The following is a 20,743-nucleotide window of genomic DNA, read 5'->3' on the forward strand; positions in this document are numbered from 1 at the left end:
GATTTTGTATATCAATGACAGACACACTTATACCACAAGACAAGCAACACAACGTCACGTAGTAGTTCCAACACCCAAAACCAGTGCAATCCAGAAAACTGTTTTTTACAGAGCCTCCACTCAGTGGAACTCACTACCCAATTCACTAAAAAAAATCCCTAACAAAGTAAGGTTCAAAAAATGTCTTAAAAAATGGGTTGCTTCGAGTGAATATTGTATCACTAGCTATTAATGTGTGCGTGTGTAGGCGTGTGTGTGTGTGTGTGTGTGTGTGTGTGTATCTATATAAATTATATGTATATAAATGTGTATATGTATGGGGGTGGGGTGGGGATGGTGATGTGATCTTGTGTAGTTTTTTGTTGTTGTATTGCATTGCATGTTTTTAATTTTGTAGTTTGGACATTTTTGTACATGGATCCCAGGAAGAGTAGTTGCTGCCTTGGCATCAACTAATGGGGATCCAAATAAACAAATAAACAAATAAACAAATATATATATAGATATGTTATACTGATGGACACTATAGCTTCATTTCTACCGAGCAGTCCCGTTCACATTCACACGGTCACATTAGAATGTGTACCAAACTAAAAAGTGGAGCTGGGAACACTGCAGTCCGTTAACTGGTCAATAAAGAACCATCACTCTTGCTCAGGGGTGAGTTGTGGCTGCATTTGAGGCTTATGTAACCACTGTTCACACATGAGTAAACTCTAACTATAAAATGAAAAGATATTTTGATGCTTTATCATCTTTACTAGTTAACAGCAGTTATAGACTGAGAAAAAATAATTTCATTCACTGTGCCAACTGCCAGCAGCTACTGGCAACTTTTTCGTGCATGTTACTCAATGCATGAGTTGACAACATGATTCCATAATTTCAACATGACAACTACAGACCACTCCATTTCATGATGATTGGCTGGCAGCACTACACCCCTGCTCCTGCCTGACAAGGACTCAATGCACAAACCTGCTATTTTTAAATATCCCATCAAGAGAGACTCTCACTCGGGCGTTGGTGGCTTAGTGGATAGAGCAGGCGCCCCATGTACAAGGCTGTTGCCACAGTGGCCCGGGTTCGAGTCAAGCCTGTGGCCCTTTGCTGCATGTCATCCCCTCTCTCTCTCTCCCCCTTTCACACTTGGCTGTCTTGTCCATTAAAGGCAAAATGCCCCAAAAAAAATATCTTTAAAAAAAAAAAAAAAAAAGAGAGAGAGAGACTCACTCCAGCCTGTTCTTTTTGTTCTGAAAATGTCAGTGTGCAGCAAGGTGCAGACTTCTCTCTGCATCACTGCTGAAGAGGAAATAAAGCGAGAGCTGGATGGAGCAGTGAGTGACAAGAACCCCACCTACGTTGCACCTACACCAACATCAAAATACTAGTGACAATGAAAGCTGACTATTGCATCGCTTCATGTTACCTGCGTCTTTGCCAAAAAGTTACACATGAACATGCCAACCAGCATGAAAGTTCTGCGCCTGCATGAGCGGAAATAACTCCCCACACCGCCAGATGGCAGTCTTCTATAATCCTCATTCAAAAAGGCAAAGTGAAAGACTGTCTTGATGCTAGTTATACTATCCTGAGAGTGATTTCATTTCCCGATGGTGGATGAAATTGCTGATTGGCTTATTCAGGATGCTGAATCAAAAAAAACAAAAAAGGCAACAACAATGGGGACTGACAAGGGGCAAGAGTGCAGGACACACTACACTGACAAGGGTAACAGACGCTCACGGACGACCCAACACTGACCCAACGTCTGACCGTCGGCTTGGTGTGTCAGAGCCTTAAGGGTACTGTCTGCAGTGGAAATGCTAAATGGATCCAGGGTCTGGGACATGTTCTTAGGAGTTAATTATTGTACCACAGTAGCCAGAACTGTAATATTATTACTTTCAATAATGTTGTTGTAAGCTACTGTTATTACCTGCATNTTGTGATATTGGGCTTTATAAATAAAATTGATTGATTGATTGATTGAATTTTGGTTCTAATCGTACTATACCTAAAGTTTCTAATGGAAATGCAGCGTTCAAAGTTTTTTTTTCTTCTTACAGCTTCATGTTTCTAAAAATAGATTAGGCTCTGTCTGCTTCTGTCAGTGAAGCAGACATGGATGCAGAGTAGGGTACAGGAGGGACCAGCGATCAGATTACACAACACTGAGTGACACTATGAGTGTGTTAAAGATAGCCTGTCAAGCCTGCATTCAGCTACTACAGTTTACACTAGAGAAGACAGGAAGAGGATGCCAATGAGAAAGATAAGTGTAGCTTAATCTTGTTTTCCTATAATCTACACTACCTATGGTAATGGAAGCAATTATTAAAACTGCTTAAAAGTGTCTCTTGTGACTGAAATGTTCATTAAATCCCACAATATAAAAGTGTTGCATAAAGTAAGTTTGACATTTTTAGTACAAATCCTGTGTCATTTGCTAAAACTGACAGCACTAAGCATGGTCCCAACGAGGACCATAACTACTGCCATGACACACATAAACATTTTCAAAGCTTTTGAATCAGCAGGATTCTAGTACTTACTGAACACTCAAGTGTGTGTGCCATATAGCCAGGCTACCTGTTACAGCAGAAATGGAACAAAACGTCACCAGCTGCCCAGCTCTTTCCTTTGGTTTTCTGCCAAATGTAACCCACAAACAGTCACTTTGTGAACGTGTACGACACTGACAAATATCTAATCTATCTTCATATCCTAACTCATTGCTTTCACCAGGGACTGGTTCTTAATCAGGTTGAGAAAAAAAGGGTAGAAAACAGTCTATATCTAGAAAATTTGGTGCAACAGTTATGGAGTTAGGTTTATTTATGTGCTGGGCCACACCCTTTCTAAAGTTCACCGGTCATTATCATCAAAAAGCAAGAAAATATCAACAAACTTTTGCTATTTTAATAAGCTTTGTCCAGCAATGATCCACAGAAAATTTGGTAGCAATCAGATCTATGGTTCAGGAGATGTCAAAAATGTGTTTCAGTCAGGACCACTTTAGTCAAAGAAAACTTTATTTCCATTGCAGTATTATATTTGGCAGTATGGCTCTGTTCTGGGGCTTCTCTGCCTTTCCTCGGCCCTACGCAGAAAGCCTAAGGTGGAAAGAGCACACCTCTCTGCCCTTTCACACACATATGAGGAAAGCCTGAGGCAGAGAAAGCACACCTCTCTGCCTTCCACGGGCTTACATGGAATGCCTAAGGGACAGAGAGCACACCTCTCTGCCCTTTTATGCACCTACGTGGAAAGCCTAAGATGGAGACAACACACCTCAGTTCCCCCCTGGGAACACAACAGAACAACATCAATGACAAACAGAAATGACACTGACAAGTATTGGTTGCATAGAAAGGAATTATATTATCTATCAGCTGACTCCCTTCCGTCAATCAGCTGATCCATCAGTTGATTGGGCTGCTTGAGATCAGCTGATGTAGCTGGGATGTGAGCTGGGCTTGACATCGTGTCCTCCCTGAACTAACGCTTGACCCTAACAATATTATATTATATTTCAAGACTTTTACAAAAGGAATGACTATATATAGGTGAAACAGTTTAGTGAACAGAATGCAAATAGTGCAGATAAGTGGAGAGTGCAAGGACTACTGACATAAATACTCAATGCAAAACATCGTTACTATATACATATAGTATAATATATAGTAGGTGGTTATGTAGAGTTTTTACAGCCTGTTCAGATATACAATATGTAATAGTGTGTTTTGGTATTCCAGCTAACTTTAAGCCCCTGTTCAATAAGTAAGTTGGTACGTTCCAATTGCTGGCAGTGAGACGACACTCAATGATTATGTCAGGTCAATCATAACCTTGTTGTGAGGCTGTTTCCAGTATTAACAAAGGAGTAATATTTTATGTACCTTTATTTTCATTAGAACATGTTGAGTATTTTGGTCAGTGAACACTCCCTGCCGCGCTGTAGTACATGCGCATAAGAAGTTCTCTCTCAGTCTGCATTTGGAGCTGAGAGAGATAGGTATGTTGACGGAGCAAATTAGCTTCTAAAAGTTGTCCTAGTGTTTAAAACACAGCATTGTAATGATATTTCGAAGAGCTATGTAAGACAGTTGTAATGCATAAAGCATAAGTCCGTACTGTAAAGCGTTTTGACGTTACCTCAGAAGTTAGCGTTGCGTTGTTTTCAACTGTGTTCCTTTGAAGTGCCACTGCTCGCATCAAGTTGCGCTTGGCGATGCAAGGCATTATGGGAAATGTAGTTTTTCTCTGGGATTTGTATAAAATGAATGTAAAGTGTATTTTTACTTGTCTAATGTTGAGTATGTGTGTGTAAGTGCACACAAGGTCAATGTGCTTACTCTGTGATGAATTAGACATGTGAGACAGGGCATATTTATTTTTGTCATTTATTCTACTTCGTTATTTTATGCATCCTTTACAGTATTCTGAGAGGAGAGAAGGATGTGAACTGATGCAGTCCCTGTCACATGTTGTATCATTACAGGTATGAATGGAAAAAAATATATAACCACTATACGATCATTTCAATTCATGCTTGATCATGTTGATCATGCTGTTCATTTTATTTATGTTCTATAGAAATTGTATGAATGTTTTGTTGTGCTCAGTCTGCATTTGGAGCTGAGAGAGACAGTATTCTGAGAGGAGAGAAGGATGTGAACTGATGCAGTCCCTGTCACATGTTGTATCATTACAGACTCATTCAGTAAAAGAGAGCCATGGTGTCGTGGTGATTTTGTGGTGTGTTTCAAACGTGCTACAAATAGAGAAATGTATTGTACATTTTGTATTTATTTTCAATATATTATTGTTAGTATTTGTATTATTAGTATTATATTAGATATATTTGTAAATTACTAAATATTAGTACTATGGTGGCACATGGAGCAGTGGTTAGCATTGTCGCTTCACAGCAACAGGGTTCCTGGTTCAAACCCAGGGTGGGGGAGCCCTTCTGTGTGGAGTTTGTATGTTCTCTTCGTGTCAGCGTGGGTTTTCTCTGGGTACTCCGGCTTTCTCCCACAGTCCAAAGGCATGCAGGTTAGGTTAACTGGTGACTCTAAATTGCCCGTAGGTGTGAATGTGAGCATGAATGGTATTCTATCTCTATGTGTCAGCCCTGTAATAGTCTGGTTACCTGTCCAGGATGTATGTCAGCTAGGACAGGCTCCAGCCCCTCCATGTCCCCTAACAGGATGAGTGATTACGGAAAATGAATGAATGACTGAATGAATATTAAGTTAGTATTTGTTTATGTTCATAAATAAATACAGAAAGAGCACGAAAGAAAACATGTATCTGTATCTTTTTAGACCTTCACCTCGCTCTGAGTCCATCAGAGAGGATGTCAGAAACAGCAATCTTTAGGACTGCTCTGAAAACCCATTGGTAAAATAAAATATGACGATGAGGTGCAATGCATACTGATGTCAGCATTACATAAAAAAAAAAACAACAACAAAAAAAAAACAAGAAATGAAAGGAAATGTGTTTATTCATCTTTCAGGGCCTTGGCTTTGCTCGGAAACATAATACAATAGCACCACTTCAGATGGCAGCTTGCAGCTGACTTGCTCATGGTTCACTTGGCAGCTCACAACTTCAAACCACAGTATTATATGACAGTTTCTCAGGAGAATGCACAAGAATTTACCTTATTTTTTACCCATCTATTTCTTATTATACAAGAAACACCCACATGACTGTTGCTTTTTACACTACGAGTCACATTCACCCATTCACACACACATTCATACACTGGTGGCCGAGGCTACCATACAAGGTGCCACCTGCTACTCAGTTTTAACACACTCACACACCGATGGAACAGCCATCGGGAGCAATTTGGGGTTCAGTATCTTGCTCAAGGATACTTCGACATGCAGCCTGGAGGAGCCCGGGATAGAACCGCTGATCTTTCAATTGGTGGACGACCCACTCTACCTCTGAGCCACAGCCATGTCCATGTGGACAACCATAAATGAGTTTAAAGGTAGACTGTCCAAAACTGCCAAAACTACCCAGACACAGAGTCAGGGAGACTGACCATGACAGCAGGCTTAACACACTGCCTTTGAGTGTGGCCATTCAGAACCAGTAGAAACTCTTTTAAATGTGGTTAGATGACTTGTTACTAGTTTGTTTGAAGTGTACTGAAATATCTGGCTAGAAATTTTCACATATGCACAGCAGAGAAGTGGATTATTGAATGATTTGAAAAGTTTCAACAGAAATTTTCATCATCATTCTGTCGTAGAAACTTTCACTTCTGAATAGAATTCAAGTTTGAGGGATGAAACTACCACCTCTTAACAGCCTTTCAAGTGACCAGGTATACTGAGACAAGTGGAGTATTTAATAATGAGAACTACAGCACTTCAGAAAGTCCATTGTGACCAAAGTGTAAATGTTATTCACAAAGCCTCCAACGTCAGTTTCATTTCCCTTACACTGTGCATAAATGCTAACATCTTATTACATGTGCTTTAAAACAAAATGCATACTACCCATGTTTATGTGTCTACAGACACAGTTGAGCAAGCCTATCCTTCCTGGACCTACCAAGTACCCCTCACTGCAATGTGCATTTCGGGTGCAGCACTCAACGTGGGCGTAGTCAAACGTTTAACCCCACTCGTTGAGCACTGCCCTTCCAGTTTGACTTACTCAGTGGCACCACCTGAAAGTGAACATCAATACTGCGTGAAGTACTAAGTTATGAACACTGCAACCTCAAAATCATATTATACCAGTATATTTGTAAAATAATAGGTAATAAATCATTGGCTGCATGTAAAGAAACATTAGGAAAGGCTGAAAGGTGATGCAGATTTCAAAGCTTTATATTCTGCCTCCTGAAACCTTGTCCCATCAATCAGCAGCCATGGGCTCCCCTAAACAGCTGCCTAGCACTATGAAAACTAAAATAACTGATTCCCACAAAGCAGGAGAAAGCTATAAGAAGATAGCAAAGTATTTTCAGGTGGCTGTTTCCTCAGCTCATAATATAATTAAGGAAAATCAGTTAACAGAAACTGTGGAGGTCAAGCTGAGGTCTGGAAGACCAAGAAAACTTTCTGAGAGAGCTGCTCATAGGATTGTTAGAAAGGCAAATCAAAACTCCCGTTTGAATGCAAAAGACCAGCAGGAAGATTTAGCAGGCTCTGGAGTGGTGGTGCACTGTTCTTCTGTGCAGTAACACCTGTACAAATATGACCTCATGGAAGAGTCATCAGAGGAAAATCTTTCCAATGTCCTAAACAAGCCTGATGGTTTTTGGAAACAAGTCCTGTGGATTACTGAAGTTAAAGAATAACTTTTGGATGCAGTGAGCAAAGGTATGTTTGGAGAAAACAAGGATGCAGAATTTCATAAAAAGAACACCTGTTAAACACTGCAGTGGATCGATCATGCTTTGGGCTTGTTTTGCAGCCAGTGGCACAGGAAACATTTCACAGGTAGAGGGCAGAATGGACTGGATAAATTCCAGCAAATTCTGGAGGCAAACATCACACCATCTGTGAAAAAACTGAAGATGAAGAGAGGGTGGCTTCTACAACAGGACAATGATCCTAAACACACCTAGAAATCTACAATGGACTACCTCAACAGGAGCAAGCTGAAGGTTTTGCCATGGCCCTCACAGTCCCTCCACCTAAACAACATTAAAAATTTGTGGATAGACCTCAAAAGAGCAGTGCATGCAAGATGACCCCAGAATTTCACAGAGCTAGAAGTCTTTTGCAGGAAAAATGGAAAACCCCCACAAGAAGAACTGAAAGTGTTTAGGAGCTATGATGTTAAGTGTTTAGATGCAAACTTTCGCAAGGCACTGTACATAGTCATTTTTTTTTTTCAAACTATTATGGACTAGCTCTAGTTGACTGAACTAGATTTCTCCCTGAGGTAGCTTTGCTTGTTCAACCTCTTCCAAGGTAAGGTAACTGGTAGCTTTCAAAGCTATGCTTTCAAAGTAGCTCCCCCAACACCACCAGTGGCCCAGAATGGCTGTGTTTTATTGAAATATATTCAATTTCAATTCAATTTTATTTATAAAGCCCAATATCACAAATCACAGTTTGCCTCACAGGGCTTTACAGCATACAAAATCCCTCTGTCCTTAGGATCCTCACAGCAGATAAGGAAAAACTCCCCAAGGACGGAGAGATGTGCAATAGATGTCGTACAGAACAGATCAACATGATAAATTAACAGTAATCCGTATGACACAATGAGAGAGAGAGAGAGAGAGAGAGAGAGAGAGATGCAGGACAGATGGTAATGACAGTAGCTTACAACAACGTTAATGAAAGTAATAATATTATAATTCTGGCTGTTGTGGTACAATATGTTGAAAGTATATATTAATATCTGATAGTGTACATATAAATAAATGTATTGTATGTTCAAACAAAGAGAGACCAGAGACCATCACGATACAGAGATCCATGACAAAATACTTAAAACCAATTGTGTAGGCCAGGGGCGTAAATGGGGGGTAGGGGGCAGTGGCTCCTTTCCTGCTTCCCACCCACTTATATCCGGTGGTGTTGCTCAGACCACACCCATCCTTAACATCTGGCAAACTACTCAAAAACGCCAGAGTAGCTGTCTCAAGGACCACACGGCAGACACACTCAGACTCACAAGGTGAAAACAATACAAGCCCCACTGTTGTGGCTGGTAATTAATTGGTGTAGTGTAATGTACCTGTTTAGTCTTATGCTTTAGTATCAGTTGACCTTTAAAAATACATGTCCAGGCGGTATACTCTGCTTGATCATAACCAGTCACACCTTGGTTTATTGTTTCATGATCCACATAATGTGCACACACACACACACACTCATTGGTGTATTGTATTGGATGCAGGATCTGACAGGATCTGATGTTCAAGGACGAAAGTGGAAAGTACCTAGGATCTGATAGGATTTGATGTGCATGTATGACACCATTATGTTCGGGCTTATGTGGGAAGGACTAAAGAAAAGAGCATAAAAGAGAGCACACAGAAAGCAAAACTTGCTTGCGAACACATTAAACTCAGTTGCACTCGATTCTACGTGTCTCCAGTGAGTCCTTGACTGCTGAGTATTTGGTTTTAAAGATACTTATTTTGGACAAGAGCAAAAGTAGTCTAAAAGTTGAAGACGAGGTCGGGACCCACCAGGCCCAATTCCGGGCCCCGAGCTCTGCTTCATCATTGGAAACCTTGGTATAGTAAACAGCATCATCAAGATGGTCAGCAGCTGTCTCACAGCAGCAATAGGCTATTGTTAGTTTTGATGTTTTTCCAAATTAAGACCACATAAACCCTTTTGATCTGACTCCTACCACCCAACTACCTACCCTACCTCCCTTCCCCCATCTGCCTTTGACTCTGTTAACTATCTGTCACATGTTTTAGCTCTGCCTGCTTTGGACAAATAGTGCCCTTTTCTGGTTGCACTTTAAAGCAATTTAACAGTCTTCCCTACAAAGCTGCCTTGATGGTTTAATACCAGTAAAAGCTAGTTATTTTCTGGTTAACTATTCCATATCAGTTTGAGTTGTAACTTGGCAAATTAGTGCAGTAAACCTGACAGCGTTGGCTCACAGTAGCTTACAACTGGCTGATTTAGTAGAACAACCTATTATTGTTACAGTGTTATGGGCCCTTCAAGCAGTGCTCCAACAGTTTGGTATTTTCCTTACCTTGAAATTCTCTTTGCCTGTCTGTGTGGTATTTTAGTGCTGAGCAGAGCACACAGTGCACAGGTGGTAGGAGAGTCGCAAACGGGAGGAAGGTTCAAATGAAACAACACAGCACAGTGAGAGCTGTTGGCATTTTAGTGGTAAATGTGTGCTGAGAATATAAATAGTTTGTCTTGCTACCTGACAATTATAAGTACAACATTCACAGGGGTTTTAGTGCTGATTTGGTCTCCATCTGCTCCTGAGGAAAATATCTGGCTCTTTAGCTGCTCCACTATGTTCAGCAGCTAGAGTCGAAGCTGCTGTTTGATGTTGGACAGGTGGTGAACAGTGGATTTATCACAGCTTGTTTGCTGAAAGCAGCTGCTTGAATGATAATAATGACTAAATTATGACATAAATTTGCAGTCTTTCATACAATGAACTAAAAGAGATGAAAAGCTCCTAGAGCTGCAGAGTTGGGTACGTCTTTCCTATGAGCCTTCTCACATTACATAGTCTTTAGAATCAATGTTAAAAATGTCTACAAGTAGCAATTAAGACAGCTTTAATCATGTATTGATATTAAAGTAAATTATACAAGATGTAACACTTTAAATACTGGCCTACATGTCTACTTTTCCCTTTTGTAACCTATGTAAAATGTCAAAATTTAAGCTTATCAAATAAGAGCATCTGAAGTCAAATTCCTCCCACATGGAATATTTTTGGCAAATAGATTCTGATTGTGCAAATGATACAGAGAGCGGAGCTGTTACATTACAGTAATGTGGAAGATGGACAGGGAAACAAGTCACTGCTGAGCTGAACTCAGACCAACAAATCATTGTTTGAAGTGTCCCAAACTCATTCTCCACTTCCCTCTCATCCCAATCAGCTCTCTCAGCAAGAGTCAGAGTTGTTATCTGTATTGTCTTACAAACTGGAAGAATGTAAACAATGAAAGAAAGGCCAAGCTAAAATTACAGGGTAAAAAATATCACATTGTTTCCCCCGTTGTTATGCCCATGCTGGAGGTTGCAGAGGTTAGGAAAACAGAGAAGTTATCTTAAAAAATAAATAAATAAAACAGGCCTCTGGAGATGTGCCTAAGACTTCTATTATGCAATTTCACTATGTCAAGAAAATAAATTTCTAATTAGGGGGCCAAGCCCGAGGGGCCTCGGGGAACGCATCTGCTTGCATACGCATTCCCCGAGGCCACTCTAGGACCAGCGGTGCTAGGAACCCTATTGTTTTTGTAAAGATTTTTATAGTTTTTCTCTATTTTTATTCTTCCGTTGATAAAAGTGGTGCTGCAGGCTAAACCGTGCAAGGGAGGGTGGTGCAATTTGGAGGGTTGGTCCAGAGCCCTGCACGTACCTCAGATGCAAAAAACTACATATGTCTGCCAGCAGGGGGCGCTATAACCAAGGCCAACGCGTTTTGGCCTATAACTCCCACACTGTATGTCGTACATTCAAAACGTTATATCCCCAGATTCCCTGAATAGAGCTGAATCACTTTGCAATGGCCATGCCCACTTCCGCCTTAATTTTTTTTCCGCAAAATCGCAAAAACTGGAAAACCTACTTTTTTGAACTCCTCCTTGGGATTTTGTCCGATCTGCGTGAAACTTGGCACGTACACTCTTCACCTGGACCTGATCTAAAATTATCAAAAGAATTTTGATCCGTCAAAAATTCCTCAAATTATTAATGAACAAATTTATGTAGCTAGCTATAAAAATGTAAACTGTTGCATATTTCAGTCAAACTTAATGCTATCAACACCAAATCTCAGATCCTTAGTTGGTATGACACTGTGAAGGTATGAGCCGAATTTGGCGAATGTTGGCCACTAGGAGGCGCTACAAATATGGGAATTTTATATCTCTTAAACGGCTACACCCATTTCTACGAAATTCGGTCAGTATGATGTAGGGCCATTCCTGAGGCCATATATTGAAGGTGGTCATGACTGGTCAATGTGGGCGTGGCTTATTATAGGATAGACAACAAACATGTACTACAGCTGAACTATTATGCTGAGGGCTGTGAAATTTATAGGGTACATATAGAATAGGACACAGATATTCCATAACAAAAATTGTGCATATGCTCCACTAGGTGGTGCTATAACGGATGCAAACGCGTTTTTGCGTGTACATCCACATTTTAAATGACATATTCATAAACATTATATCCATTTGTTCCCTGAATAGAGCTGGGTTTTCTGACACAGGCCCCGCCCACTTCTGCTGCACATTCTCTTTGCTAATTTGCCACATGTTCAAAACCTACTTTTTCGAACTCCTCCCACAGTTTAAGCACCACCTGCATAAAACTTTGCACATAGAATCTCCAGATGTGTCTGATGAAAAGTTATCAAAAAAATGTTGGCACTCCAAAAAATGTGCTAGTTATAATCAAACTTTTTTTTTGCTAGCTAAAAAACGCATATTGTTTCATATTTTAGTCAAAATAAATGCTTTCAACATCAAACTTAAGTCACTTGTTCCCGAGGTCATCAAGAGGCTCTATGCCAAATTTGGTGCAAATCGGCCTATAGGTGTCGCTATAACAGATGCAAATGCGAGTTTGCCTGTAACTTCCACATTTTAAACAACACATTCATGGACATCAATGCAATGTATTTCCTGAATAGAGGTGGGTTTTCTGACAAGGGCCTGCCCACTTCTGCTGTAATTTTCCCTTGCTAAGTCACCACATATCCAAAACCTACTTTTTCGAACTTCTCCTACGGTTTAAGCGCCATCTGTGTGAAACTTTGCACATAGAATCTCCAGATGTGTCTGATCAAAAGTTATCAAAAGAATTTTGGCACTCCAAAAAATGTGCTAGTTATAACCACACAATCTTTTTTGCTAGCTAAAAAAACACATATTGTTTCAAATTTTGGTCAAAGTAAATGCTTTTAACATCAAACTTAATTTACTTGTTCTGGAGGTCATCCAAAGGCTCTGTGCCAAATTTGGTGCAAATCAGCTAATGGGGGGCGCTAAAAACCCACAAACATCAAGTCTCAAGTACAAGATTTGAACAAAATTTGGTGAGTGTGATGTGGGTTACTCCTGAGGCCGGACATAAAGTTAAGTAATGATTGGTCAAAGTGGGTGTGATTTATTACAACATATCCAAATTGCCACACATGCAGCCTTTCACACTTCCGGCACATTTCCCATTACAGCAAATGCCGCTGCTCGCCCTGAGCCCGTCGTGCTTCGGGGCCGACTTCCGTGGGCTCGGTGGGGCACAGGGGCCGAGTTGCTCGGGGAGGCTTGGACCCCGTTCATAACTGCTTGCATTTCTAGTTACACAATGTTTCCACACGTTAATACAGTGATAAATTAAAATCAGTTTATTGGGATAAAGCACTTGACAAAGTAACTCATTTTTATCTATGAAACAAATCCACAGTTGCAGTACCCCAGGACAGTTAGGCTGAATGACTGTTGGGACATCCTTAGGCATTAAGTCTCTCTCTATTTAGTAATGACATATAATAAAGGGTTAGTGTTAGGTAAGTACATCTGGGATAGATATACGTACACTTTGTATATGGGATATGTCATGTTTAGTTCTGGGGAACTAAAACTAGACTTAAATCTCCATATATGCCAGAATATGACCCTCCAAAATAATACTATCTACCCCTAGTTCGGGAACAAAGACCACGCCTGGAACACATCCCATTTCCGCCCAATAGTATATAAGCACACCAGTCTCCATTGCATCCCGAAAGGAAAAGGAATTCCCTTCAACTGTGGCCACAGGCCAGGTTCCAAATCTGCGCCGCTCCATTAAACGCCATGCCCGCATAACTTCCGGCATCTAGGGATCCTCGCCAGAGACATCCACGCTAGGATTGCTGTCCGTGACGTAACAGAGACCCCACCGCCTCAAGGGCATCAGCCAGTAAGCTCCCACTAGCAGGGAGCCAGGTTGTATGGTTTCAAGTTTTAAGTTACTCATTGTCACATGCAATTAGAGGAAATAATTGTTGTTTGTTTGTTTGGCAAACAGTAATCTCAAATCTCAGGTTCCTTCCACCAATGCTCATTTAAAACGTATTAAGGGAAATCTCTCAAGTAGCCATTGCTCATTTAATTTGTACAAAAAGAACCACACACGTAAAACAAACTAACAAACAAACAATAACCCTATGTGTTTGTCCTTTCTCAAGTCATTCCATCATTCTTGTCATCTCTGCATTCGAAGGCTTCATCACATCGTCACAGCCATCTAATAAGTCCCCCAACTGGAAAACCTTCCATCAGCTTCACAGAAAGCATAATGATCTCATCCAAAGCACACCCTCAGCCCATCTTACTAGCCAGCGACAGCTCCCCTTTTCCTCTCTAGACATCATGTTCATTTGCAGTTTACCACGTAATAATAATAATAATCATACTACTACTACTACTACTACTAATAATAATAATAATAATAATAATAATAATAATAAAGAAAATAATAATAATAATAATAATAATAAGAAAATTTCCTTTTCTACAAATAACTACTTATTCAGAACCAGTTTCCATTAATCTAGCAGTGGCTAGTGGCCAGTGGGCAGTTGCGAACTGCTACATACGTTTTCACGTTAACCAAAACTTGCATAAAGGTTTCTGCTCTTACGGCAAACACTTGCCACCGACTTCTAACCTTCTCAGCCCTAAATCCATTGTCTTCAGGCTACTCATCTCCCCAGTTAACCCCTCTGTAGCATCCATGATCCGTGCTTCAAATTTGCCGTGCTTCAAATTTGCATTTACAACAGTCGTAACCACTTCCTCCTCCCGGATCTCATATATCCAACCTCAACAACCTCCTGCCCAACATTAATTTCCTTGTCTCATTTGTTTATCCTTTCTCAACATTTTGTACTTCCCCATCTTATTAAAGCTTTATAAATTGCTTGGTCATGGTACAATCCTTGCTAGTAAACCAGTTTACTTGTTGGCTTAAGTCTGGGAGCAGGACCACGCCTCACTACTTATACCTTGTTATTCCTCTCCACACAATTTGTTTCTGTGTTCTTTCTGGTAATCAAAATTTTCATTGCTTTTCAACATAAAATCATTAACAAGATTGTCTTTAAGTAGGCCCTTGTTTCTGTTTTCTTGACCCACCTTCACTTTCCCTCCAACTCATCCTTTCCATCAATCCCCTCTCTCCCTCAGCATTGTCTCCATCCACTCCCCTCAACCCCATCTCAATCCAAGCATCCCTGCCTACCAAGGAAAGTGCAAGAAAATCCATCTCAATCCGAAAAAATTCTGTCGGGTGTTTCCATATCAGGTATGAGTGATTCTTGCTGTCCCCAAATGCGATTGCCCAACAGTCCACTTCCATGTTTTTGGCGTAGTTGATTTTCACACTTGACACGTTCCTTGCTGGAACCATACTGCGTATTGCAAACTCCTGAGACTAACCCTTCAAGCAGACTCAAACAGGGGTCAGTGTACTGTTCCGTGATGCAGTGTTAACTCTTCACACTTATCTAAAGAACCAGACCGAGGTCAAGCATGCACAAGTCTGGGCCCGGGTCCCTGACATGAAAGCCCCCTTGGTCTTTTCAAATTTCCTTCCAGCCCAACGTCTTCCCTGCTAGGACCTATTAACTTCTTCATTAACTACTTCATCCCTATCATCACTCAAGCTTGACTAACCATGCAAGACGGAGCTCCCGTAATTCTCCCGGGACGACAACCCCTTTCGTGATGATCACACTAAGCCAGGAGTCATACAATCGTACACAAACTCAGCCACCCCCACCCCTTTGTCCACAACCCCTGAAATGTACCCAGTCTGTATAGCAGCTATCCTTTTGGGGGAAAGTTTATGTTCGCTAAATAAGGGTGCTTTCACACCTACCTCGTTTGGTCTGGACTTTAGGACTTTTCTGTTTGATCCTGACCAAATTTACAGGTGCGAAAGCTCCCCTGGACCATGGTCCGGACCAAAGACCCGAAATTTGGTCCGACCAAAATAGGTGGTCTCGGTTCGGCCCAAACGAAATCATGGTTCGGACTTTTGCAGTGTGAAAGCTTTTTTCGATAGTTCGGACTTCAAAACCTGTAACAGGAAGTTTTGGTGGTTAGCCTACACACGAAGAAGAAACACACAGGAAGAAAAAAACATACGAAGAAGAAACACACACACGCACGAAGAAGAAACACACGAAGAAGAAATATCGGTAGTAAATATGAGCCGCGGGACCACATGGGGAGAAGAGGAGACCAAATATCTGATAAAAATATGGTCCAACGACAATATAAAAAGTATGTTAGAAAAAACTCACAAGAATTCGGAAACTTACGGAATATTTTCTCAGAAGATGCGAGAGAGAGCAGTACACGAAGGCACGAGATGCAATGAGGAAGAGTGGTGCGTCGACAAATGAGAAGGACAAATGTCCTTTTTATGACGACCTGGACAACATTTTGGGCACTCACCCAACAAACACACCCATTAGGGTGATCGAGTCTTCCCCAGCTTCGGATGGAAGTGTGTCTGCAGATGTGGCCAGGCCCAGTCCCACAGAAAACACTAACGAAATTGGTAAGTAACGTTAGCATAACGTTTACACCAACGTAGTCACGTTTTTTTGTTTTTGCTTGTTCCTAGCATTTCTACTGTTATACTACAAAGACATTTTTCAGCAGTCATTATTTCGACAGAGTACAGTTTCACACCCAAAACACTAACGTTAATTCTTTCATCCCGTTTGACAAGTGCTACAAACAAATGTCCAATACATTGTTGATCTTTGGATTATGTGATCCATTTATTTACATAGTTCATACAGTTAACCTTAGCATTATAGTAACCCCTGTAAAACACTACACTGCTTGTGTATGAAATGCACTATATAAATATATAGTTTGATTTTATTTACAATAATGAAGGCTTGTATTATATTGCAGATTAGGGGCAGTAGTAGGCTATTGGCTAACACATTTTTAATTCAACACAACTTCTTTTCACCTCTCTAACTCCGCTCGGACACCCGTGTCCGCGTTCCCTCCCTCTTCTGTTAAATGGTGTCTCCCAGGCACACTACATCATCAAACCATGTGATGTTTGGTATTACCGGATTCAGGAAGCTCTCGACTTTTCAAAAATGACATCGTTTTTCTTTTATTTCTTATGGATTTGGACAGAGCAGCCTAAACACACTAAGTCCAAAATCGCGATCGTCATGCCGTTTTTCGAGGGGAAAAGTTTGGGGCGGCGGTAGCTCAGTCCATAGGGACTTGGGTTGGGAACCAGAGGGTCATCAGTTCAAGTCCCCATCCGGACCAAAAATATGGAGCGTGGACTGGTAGCTGGTCGGTGCCAGTTCACCTCCTGAGCACTGACAAGGTGCCCCTGAGCAAGGCACCGAACTCCCCAACCGCTCAGAGCACCTGTCATGGGCAGCCCACTCTGACATCTCTCCACTTAGTGCATGTATAGGTCCAGTTTGTGCATGTGTGTGTTCGGACCTGTGTGTAATTGACAACAGAGTGAAAAATTGAATTTCCCCTCGGGGATTAATAAAGTATATAAAATTAAAAAATTTAAAATTAAAATTAAATTAAACGATTACTAGCGATCTTAAGCGGAGCTGCGAGTGGAGACTTAGATCTTTTATAAAAGGTAAGAGTCTCACTCCTACCACTATTTTTGGCTGAGATATACCGCATAGAAAGTGGGATCATAACTTTCACGTTTCATATGGCTTTATTTGGTGATATTTTATGATGTTTCTGTGTCATAAACAACATCAGCTATCATAATCACACCTGATTTCAATAAGGTACAATGTTTGAAGCTGGCTGAGTGTTGTTTGATCCCTGAAGCCGAGTGAGCGCTCTTGTCATTTGGAGCTCTGCCTGGATCTTTTCATGGAAAAAAACACTCTAGAATGGTCAGAATGGTTTGAGCAATTTTCTTCAAATTTGAAACAAATGTTCATTGATAGTGTGCCTACAGCCCCACAGTGTCATTTAACTGCTCAGATGAAGCAGTCAGACAGTTATTCATCCTGAAAATCATTTTTTATTTTATTTTAGGCAAAATCTTCAACTTCTTACTGACTTCAGAGGCCTATTACTCTGTCTCTGTATCACCTAGAGTGTTTCTGACAAATTCACAAGAAACTTCAGAGAGTTTTCTTTCTGGCAAGACCTCATGCATGTATGTAGTCAGAGCGGTTCAGACACTACAGTCATTTTAATTTGGGTATGTCATTTTAGGCTCTCAAGGCAATTGAATCGAACGCAACTGGACTTGGTTTTGTCTTAGAAGACGTTTCACCTCTTATCCAAGAGGCTTCATCAGTTCATGCTTGTCTGACTAGGTTGAAACTAGTCTGACAAACTGGTGTGGAAGCACCCAGGTATTTAACCTCTGGGGAGGTCTTCACAAGGCCAATGATGTCACTGGTTCACAGCATTATAGGTGGGGGATAGGCGGTGTCCTATAATGCTGTCCTTTCATCCTTGCCCAGGAGGCTTAACAACTTAACCTCTAAAAACAACGGTCATTCACAAATGGCCTCATGTGACTCTAACGACTCCAGTGACAACCGTTGCAGCAGGAGTTTCAACGACTGTCGTTGACACACCATTGGAGCACTAACGAACCAGTGACATCATTGGCCTTGTGAAGACCTCCCCAGAGGTTAAATACCTGGGTGCTTCCACACCAGTTTGTCAGACTAGTTTCAACCTAGTCAGACAAGCATGAACTGATGAAGAGGTGAAACGTCTTCTAAGACAAAACCAAGTCCAGTTGCGTTCGATTCAATTGCCTTGAGATAACTATGACCTGGATGAATGAGAATATCCACAGGCACGTCATTTTAGGCGTTTTCGCTACAAAATAGGGGTGGAGTGCAAGAGCTTACAGGAGAAAATGCAGCTTCCAGCAACAAAGAGGAATCTGGAGGCACTGCAACCCCTTCCCATAGAAGAAAGCGGAGGGCCAAGGATGCTTCGAGAATTATTGAGTACAAGAGGTTGCAAACAGAGGTCAACCTGGGAGAAGACCGCAGGCAGGAGAGGGAGGATGCCACTCTGGAAAGGTGGATGACAATGCAGCAGGAGGCAGAGGAGAGACGCTTTAGGATGATGCAGGAGCAGCAGGCAGCCACAAATAATATATTTATTAACGTTATGCAGGCATTAATGCAAAGCAGCATGTCTCACCAAAGCCAAGCTCCACACCCTGCAGCATCCTGGGGTCCTGTATATCATACGCCTCTTCCAGCTACTGACTGGGTTGCACAGCAGCCTCCACATCTGCCTCCACACCTGCTAACTACCCAGCCCCAACCTACAACCCCCATGGATCTCACCCCACGTGTCCTGAATCAAAGTCATGGTACTGAACCAAGTGAGGAGGAAGACAAGCATTTTTTCCACTTGTGATTTCTTTCGAGTAAGTTTTTTTACTAAACAGCACCCAGCACTTCTAATTTCTGTGTGGTTTTCATGATGTTGTGTTCTTTCAAAATGTTTACTGAACCTCAACCAGCACTGCTAATGTGCAAGCTGTATTTTCAGATTTAAAATGTTCACTGAACAGCACCCAACACTTCTAAAGTGTATACTGTATTCATGGATTATTTTCATATCCATATGTTTGCAGATTGACTCACAGCACTTTTATTTCATATGCTGTATTCATTATGCTGTGTTTTCATTTTAAAATGTTTACTGAATAGCTCACAGCACTTTTATTTTATATGTTGTATTCATTTTTAAAATGTTTACTTTATAACTCACAGCACTTTTATTTTATATGCTGTATTCATTATGCTGTTTTCATTTTTAACATGTTTACAGAACAGCACCTCTAATTTATTTTGAAGGGGCTGGAAAAAGATAAGAATTGTTAAATTTAAGACTTATGCAGAAAAAGTGCATGTCACAAGAGTGAATTAAATCTGCCATGTCTTTGGTGAGAAAGTTCTTTTTTTAAGTGTCCTCAACATTGTGAAAATTTTATTTTTTCAAGAATAAATGTTGAACAAATTGTATTGAGTCATCAATCAATCAATTCAATCAATAAATTTTATTTAGCCCAATATCACAAATCACAATTTGCCTCACAAGGCTTTACAGCATACAACATCGCTCTGTCCTTTGGACCCTCACAGCGGATAAGGAAAAACTCCCCAAAAAAAACCCTTTAACGGGGTAAAAAAAATGGTAGAAACCTCAGGAAGAGCAACTGAGGAGGGATCCCTCTTCCAGGACGGACAGACGTGCAATAGATGTTGTACAGAACAGATCAGCATAATAAATTAACAGTAATCCGTATGACACAATGAGACAGAGTGAGAGAGAGAGAGAGAGAGAGAGAGAGATGCAGGACAGACGGTAATGACAGTAGCTTACAGCAACATTAATGAAAGTAATAATATTATAGTTACAATTCTGGCTACTGTGGTACAATATGTTGAAAGTATATATTAATATCTGGCAGTATACATGTGTGACAATAATCATATGTGTATAATAACAGTAGAAGTATGACCAATGACTAATGATGGCAGCAGCAGCAGGAGGCATCTGGCAGGATCATGGCAGCAGCACAGCCACACACGTCACGCTATCCAGGCACCGCTGCAATACGAGTTAATCTGAGAGACAGCGGAGCACAAAGGCTCCAGAGAAGACGCTGAGTTAGTGACATCCAGAATGGCCGAGTTAGCAAGATGCAGTAATGGGATACGAGAGAGAGAGAGAGAAGGAGAGAAGGTGCCCGGTATATTATAGGAGGTCCCCCGGAAGACTAGGCCTAAGTCAGCCTAACTAGGGGCTGGTACAGGGCAAGCCTGAGCCAGCCCCAACTATAAGCTTCATCAAAGAGGAAAGTCTTAAGTCTAGTCTTAAATGTGGAGACGGTGTCTGCCTCCCGGACCGTAACAGGAAGATGATTCCACAGGAGAGGAGCCTGATAGCTGAAGGCTCTGGCTCCTGATCTACTTTTGGAGACTTTAGGGACCACGAGTAACCCTGCGTTCTCAGAGC

The 20,743-nt window shown here is 41.1% G+C and overlaps 1 protein-coding gene and 1 long non-coding RNA gene across 3 annotated transcripts in view; one reads left to right on the forward strand and one right to left on the reverse strand.

The window, feature by feature from the left end:
• The window catches only part of LOC126397141 (artemin), a 50,368-nt gene that overhangs the window by 18,722 nt on the left and 10,903 nt on the right, over positions 1–20,743 (reverse strand). The window lies entirely within an intron of this gene.
• Positions 3,872–20,743, forward strand: part of LOC126397148 (uncharacterized) — a 28,231-nt gene continuing 11,359 nt past the window's right edge. The window contains exons 1-2 of one of the 2 annotated variants that reach the window (XR_007570617.1): positions 3,872–4,504; positions 14,900–15,017. This is a non-coding gene — a long non-coding RNA (uncharacterized LOC126397148). The remainder of the gene's footprint in view (positions 4,505–14,899; positions 15,018–20,743) is intronic. The other variant, XR_007570616.1, reaches the window with a different exon arrangement.

The sequence above is a fragment of the Epinephelus moara genome, chromosome 10 (assembly GCF_006386435.1).
Source record: "Epinephelus moara isolate mb chromosome 10, YSFRI_EMoa_1.0, whole genome shotgun sequence".
Classification (NCBI taxonomy): domain Eukaryota; kingdom Metazoa; phylum Chordata; class Actinopteri; order Perciformes; family Serranidae; genus Epinephelus; species Epinephelus moara.